The sequence below is a fragment of the Podarcis bocagei genome (genome assembly GCF_964188305.1).
Source record: "Podarcis bocagei genome assembly, chromosome: 13".
NCBI classification, from domain to species: domain Eukaryota; kingdom Metazoa; phylum Chordata; class Lepidosauria; order Squamata; family Lacertidae; genus Podarcis; species Podarcis bocagei.
The window spans coordinates 25,416,417-25,423,701 of NC_138138.1; the positions used below are offsets into that span (position 1 = coordinate 25,416,417).

At 43.4% G+C, this 7,285-nt stretch overlaps 1 protein-coding gene across 5 annotated transcripts in view; it reads left to right on the top strand.

The window, feature by feature from the left end:
* Window positions 1–7,285, top strand: part of LOC308571108 (acid-sensing ion channel 2) — a 403,467-nt gene that overhangs the window by 140,080 nt on the left and 256,102 nt on the right. The gene's annotated exons all lie outside the window — the stretch shown is intronic.

Consider the following 7,285-nt stretch of genomic DNA (forward strand, 5'->3'; position numbering starts at 1 on the left):
TCTTGTCATCACCAAAACACACACGTCTGAGGACAGCTGACTGCTTACGCAGCCTCAGAACAGCAAAACCCATTATGTGCTGCAACTGCGAACAAAACGCACATGTGTGAAAGGGGGTCATTTGACAGTGAGAAATTGATAATTAATAAGCTGACATGCAAGCCAAACCTTGTGCAACTTCAGAATGGTAACTGGATTTTCCTGTTGAAGCCCGCCACTCAGAATAAGCAAAGGGACCTGCAGAATAGCATTCTTCATTAGGTTTTCCATGTGCCTAGTTAGCATTCATACTGTGCCGAATATGTGCTAAGTCTTGTGCAGGATGCAGGGGTGCTGAAGTTGCTGCTTTACCCATTGCAAATCCTTGTAAATATACAATATGGTGGATTTTTAAATAAATCATTGTTTTGCAACAAGGTAGTCCAAATATGGTAACAACAAAGCTAATTCTTGCAATTACGCAAATTTGCACAACAGCTCACATGGTTTCGAAATTTGATCTGCGTTTGATCTTTGGCCACATATATACCATACTTTGAAAGCACATTCAAGCTCCCCTCCTGCCATGAATCCAGGGAATTGTAGCTTCCTAAGGATTCTTGGAATTGTAAGTCTGTAAAGTGCTGTTCCCAGAATTCTTGGCTGTGTGTGCTTTGAATGTGCCTGATGTGTGCAGAGCCTCTGATTTAAAAAATGATAAATTCCCAGAAAGCTGAACTGTGCAACTTTTACCTGGGTCCTGCAAAATCTCACCCAATTTGCCAATGTCCACACCATACATTTAAAGATCCTTCAGCTGCATTCGCATGGTAATTTATTCTGTTTTACTAACTGATAATTTCTGTATTATATTTTAGCTGTCACACAGTGTAAAAGCTGGAAATATAGTGGAATATAGTTGAAGCTTAGCACTCATTCCATGTTAATTGTTTCCAGAAATAATCTGCTTGCAACCCTATCCACCCAGAAAATTTCAGAAGTGAATTGATGAAATATGATGCGGTATACCAGCATATGATTCTGTTTTCATGGGGAAACAGAAGTGGAAAGGGTGAGGGATTAAGGATGTTGTCCAACAATGTCCTTTGGTGTGAATTAAATTTAGTGTGACATGCCAATATGTTGGTCAGAAAGCTACAGCTCCATAATGCAACAGGTACAGGCAGTGTGAAAGGAACAGGACAGAACCACTGGCATTAAAATCAGGAAGACTAACATAATATTCACCATGTCTGAATGCACCCCTGGTGGCATAAATATTCAAGCAGAGCAGAGGCAGTGTGGGAGCAGAGGTGCCACTGTAAAAATCTTACCAGGAACATTAGCTCTGGACGCTGCAGCAGTTCAAAAGGCAAATCCATTTCAGTATGAAAGATTAGGGAAGGAACTCAAAATAAAGAGGCAAGTATTAGGTGTGATTATGTAAGTCCGTGGTGCGGCCTCATTTAGAGTCTGGCCACTCCGTCCTCAAAAGTGAAAGTCTCTCTTAAAGTGCTAAAACTCAAAGCCTTCCAGTGATATGGATTGGCAGCAGGTACAGGACAAACAAAAGGCAATATTTCCCCCCCACCCACGCAACACACAACAAAGTTGCAGCATTCATTGCCATAAGCACAGATGGCTTTTAAAAGGATTGGACAGATTCATGTAGGATATGTCTAGTAATAGCTATTAGCCATAATAGCTAAGAATAGACTGTCCAGGCTCAGAAGCTGAATACTTCTGATGAACAGATGCTCAGGATAAATGGGGGTGGGAAAGAGAGTGGTTTTCTCCATCAGGCTTTTCTTGTGAACTTCTCATTGGCTCGTGACTGGCCACTGCTGGGGACTGCGTGCTGGGTTAGATGGAGCTTCTGATTTCTCCAGCACAGCAGTTCTTACATTCTTATCTCCTTTAATCCCTCCCAGCTCTACAAGCGAACTAAAGGATGTTTGTGGTCAGAAGGCCCAAGTGTTGCAGAGGGACATGTAGCAACCTGGCATGGTCTGCGCTGCAAATCTGAAATTCTGGCACTTGGCTGAATTGGTTTGCTGTGAATTGTAGGCACCTTAGGCTTGAACAAGATACCTCCTGATTGCACAGCAAGGAGAGAATGTGCTGCACAGTTTTTAAACAGCCCAATCACCTTTCCCATTGCACAGCACTATTTAATTTCTAAAGGGGGTGATGGGGTTCAGTCCTGATTCATATACACACACACACACACACACACACACACACACACACACACACACACACTCCTGGGGCTAGAACAGGTGTCAGACTCCATTAGCCCCAGCCAATGACCCATATCCGGGGTCAAGGATGATGGGAGTTGTAGTCCAACGACATCTAGAGGGCCACAGGTTAGCCAGCCCTGGGTTAGATGCATCTCTCCTAAGTACAGTAGGCAAATTGGTCATTTGGTTGACCACAATAAAAGAAAGACAGAACATACTTAGAGACACTCTGGTCTGTAGAAAGTTTTCATGTTTCTAGGATAGAGTTGCAACATGGACGGGTTTTAGGGGAAAGAGCAGCCCAGGTTCATGTTAAGATCCACCTTACAGCTTTCATCCCTGCCTCCTTCCCCTGCACAATTCAAGGTAGAATGAAACAGGCAAAACAGTATAGATGCAAGGAGCAAGACCTTGTTGATACCAGGAGACTGCTGCTCAAAGATCCTGCTTGCCTGCCATCATTTGTTAATATCAAAAAGGGGGATTTGATTTCTTGGCCTCTTCCTATTAGCCCACAAGTCCCTGTTGGTTGACCCATGATGAAAGTAAAGCAAATATAATACATTTAATTTCAAAATCAAAGAGATGCATTTGTGGAAAATCATGCCCCTGTTTCTGTTCCCTGGCACAGCAAGTCTTAAGGTCAAGCTACATGTTCAGAAAGAGCACATGGTACATACAACCTTTCTACTGGGGTGATACCATTTCAGAGAGTGAATGGGTTCTGCGCATTTGGTTCCTCCACACAGTAAAAATTCCCTGCCCACAGAATGCTAACGTTTCAGGAATAAGGCTTGTAGATTAGCCTTCCCCCATGCTAATTTTTCATATGTGTGGAGGACTGGGTTTGCTGTTGTTTTTTAAACATGAGAGAACATTCCAAATACACATTCCTGGGTTCTGAAATATCACAATCCCAGGAATGCAACACCATTGGGCAGGTCAGTCTTAGATTTACAATACAGCTATAAGAGTCAATGGACGGAGTGTGGGGAGAAAAACAGATATAGATCACCCATGTGGGGTAATAAATAAAAGAATTGACTGGATCCCTAGATCCAAAGCTTGGGGCTAAACACACACTCCAGCAAGTGAGGGTCCCTAGAAGTATGAGAATAATAGGCTGTTAGACCTTTCAAATATCCCATTCCAGTCTACTTACACCACTTCCCTTCTATCCCTCCTGCAATGAATAGACCACACCATTTAGTAAGTTGAAATGCTTTACTGTACTTACAAACTTCAAAGGTCCGATTGATGCATTATTCCATGTAGCAGCAAGAAGAAAACAGGTAGAAATACTGAGTTTACAAAATACAGAAAAATATTTTTGACCACACAGTCTGGGTTTGAAGCAGTCAAGCCCAGGCGTGTTGCCTGAGTGGTTTCATATGGTGGAAGAGAATGAAGAAAGAAGCTTCACTTCCTTCTTCATCAGAGGTGAGGGGTCATGACCTGAGTCTAGGAATACAATTCTGTGGTCTTAACCCCTTCATGCATTAACTAGCCCCAAGCTTGCTAGTTATATTTGACTACAGTTTCCCACACAGAGTACTCACAGAGACAGGAAGCCAGTTCATTCAGCTGCCATATTTAATTCCAGGCCCCCTGGTAGAAACTGCCCCACTACCCTTCAGTTTAAACCGCATTCTGGGCATCTTGCCAGGCTCATTAATATTGTTTAGTGTTTGATTAGCAGTTGCGTTCTCAGCGATGACTTTAATCCCTGTAATTAAAGAGCCTCCTGCTGTGGCTATGGGATAGAAGCAACAGAAATGAGGAACATATAATAAATTGTTTTTACAAGTTCCTCGGCATTCTTCCACACACAAAGTGCCGTTCTGTTCTTTACTTTCATTAACAACTTTGCAAAGTGGGATATGGCTGTTGTGAGAGACTGATTGGTCAAAGCGTACTCAGGCAGGTTACCATCTTTCCCTTCAGTACGGCTTCTGTCTCATTTATAGCTGAGTAAAAGGCAGAAATTCAGTAGGGGTGGCTGCCTCTCCATGCATGGAAAAACCTGTTCCTGTTGAACTTTGTTTACTGCCATGTTAGCTATTGAAAGTACAGAGGTAGTAGGATTGCCTGCTCTCCTGAGGCTGAATGAGGGTCTTTGCTCCTGATATAAATAGCAGGTGGGATGATGGACAATACCCAGCACTGGACTGAGATCATGACAATGGTGGCAATGCTCCCCCCGTTCTGTCCTCTATTATGGTCAAGATCCAGAATGCACAGCCACCCACACCCACATGCACACCCATACCCCTCCCTTGCTGTTTACTTGTTTGAAAAAATTTCACAAAGCTGCTGATTGTAAGAATAATTTCATTGGTAGTTTGGCCCTTAGGGAATGGAGTCTGGTTGCTCAGGGATGGCTATTGGGATGTTGTTGTTGTTTAGTCATTTAGTCGTGTCCGACTCTTTGTGACCCCATGGACCAGAGCACACCAGGCACTCCTGTCTTCCACTGCCTCCCACAGTTTGGTCAAACTCATGCTGGTAGCTTCGAGAACACTATCCAACCATCTCGTCCTCTGTCGTCCCCTTCTCCTTGTGCCCTCCATCTTTCCCAACATCAGGGTCTTTCCCAGGGAGTCTTCTCTTCTCATGAGGTGGCCAAAGTATTGGAGCCTCAGCTTCACGATCTGTCCTTCCAGTGAGCACTCGGGGCTGATTTCCTTAAGAATGGATAGGTTTGTTCTTCTTGCAGTCCATGGGACTCTCAAGAGTCTCCTCCAGCACCATAATTCAAAAGCATCCATTCTTCGGTGATCAGCCTTCTTTATGGTCCAGCTCTCACTTCCATACATCACTACTGGGAAAACCATAGCATTTACTATACGGACCTTTGTTGGCAAGGTATGTCTCTACTTTTTAAGATGCTGTCTAGATTTGTCATTGCTTTTCTCCCAAGAAGCAGGCGTCTTTTAATTTCGTGGCTGCTGTCACCATCTGCAGTGATCATGGAGCCCAAGAAAGTAAAATCTCTCACTGCCTCCATTTCTTCCCCTTCTATTTGCCAGGAGGTGATGGGACCAGTGGCCATGATCTTCGTTTTTTTGATGTTGAGCTTCAGACCATATTTTGTGCCCTCCTCTTTCACCCTCAACAGGCTATTGGGATAGCAGTGTCCAATTATCTGTTGAAACCCTTTGAGGATTGCTCTCCTGTACTGTTTCAGACATGTGGTTCAGGTACTTATGTCTGTGTGTTTACCTTGTGCACTTATGAGCATTCATTTTATTTCTGACACCTTAGAATTCTTATAATATGTGCCACTCGTGGAAGACTATTCTTTGCTCCAGACCTTGCACTTTAGGGATAAAGGGCACCCAGAGTGCATAATGAGGGGAAAAAATGCAGGCATCACACGCACTGCACATACCTGAGGCTTTTGCCATAGAGTATGGGCCTCGCAGGATTCCTAGACTGGCTAATTTCTCAGTGTCGTAGAACTGTGTTTTATTGTACTTTGCCCCAATGCTCAGACATCCTAGAATTGTGATTTTTCATACAGCAAAGATGTGGGGGAATTGCAGTTCCTCCAGGCCTCAGTCTTTTAGCCTCCTAAAACTCAGCTTTCACCTGCCAATTAGGGAAGCAGTTTGATAGAGGTGTATTGAAATGACAGCACAGCTACCTTCTGTCAAATGTCAGTTCTTGAATGGAGAATGCCAGATATCAAATACAAAACTTATAACATGTGACTGACAGCACAATCGGCAGTGGTGGGTTCTGGGGAGGATTAGAGCAGGTGAAAGATTTATTTTGGCATTAATATATTCACAGAACTATTGGTGGGAGAGAAGGAATGTTATGGATGAAGGGCTAAGAAGATGGTGTCCATTTCAGTTCTCATTGCTAAGCATCTGTGTTTTAACCTCTGCATACATCTATGGGATACAGGAGGCGTGGGACTAAATTCTGCTTCTGATATCTGCCTCTGAAGAGTCTGGGACAGAATTTCACCCTTCCATTTTGGCAGATGGAGTGATGGGAGGGATTCCAAATCAGCAAACAAATCAGTATGGAGGTGTAATGCTATTTAGGGAAGAAAAGTTAAGCAAGTCTACAAAGACAATGTTGCCTGAAGATCTCCCTGTCCAAATCCCAGCCCTAAAGTCCATTGGTTATACAAATAAGAGATCCACTTCCATTCTTGAAGCAGCCCCTACCATGAGGCAGGGTACCATGATCCACCCAGCTTGGAGGTTTTAAACACTGTTATTGACAGTGAGACAGGAGACACTTCTGACCTGTAGAGCACTTCCTTCTGGAAACAGTTTTCCTGGGAGCTGAAAACGAGGATAATAGAACTTGGAGGCTTGCAAAGGAAAAATTATCCTCTGTATGGGTGGGGCCATTTGACAGGCACCAAAACATCTTTTGCTCGTCCTGATTAACACCCATCCAGCCCGTCCACAACCCAGTTGAGCCAAAACTCTTGATCTTTAAAACACCAGTGTTCCATTGAAGTGAATGGAACCACCTTGGCTTAAAAATATTTCAGCAGAAATGGGTTGTGAACAGATCTATCCAGGCCTGAAAAGAGCTGAGTGTTTATGCTGAGCTCATTGGCATTCCTTTTGTCCGTCGATTACCCTTCTAATTTGTCTGCAAACAGCAGGCGATCAATTTTGAAATGCCAGGAACTGTCCTGTGGGTGAATGGTCTGAACCCATCTGATCTGGATGAAAACTGAAAGGTCCTTTGTTAGGGCATGTTAGAGGCTTGTAGGCAGGTGCTAGTCAGTCCACACTGCTGAAAACTTCCACTTCCACATCTATATGTGAATCTCCTCCATTGATATTGCATTTCTAATTGGAATATTAATCTCTCCTCACCATGTTTGGGGAGAAGAGAGGATGATCAAATGATTTTTTAAATTTTGTTTTTTGGTGAGGGGGGAAATGTATGAGGTAATATTTTGAGTTTCAGTGATGTATAGCACCAGAACCTGTTTAGCTCAGGAACACATATGTCAAGAGTGTGTCTAAGAATGTACTGAGTGCCCTGTGCCGCTACTGTGCAGCCTCTATAGATCTTAATTTCAGGAG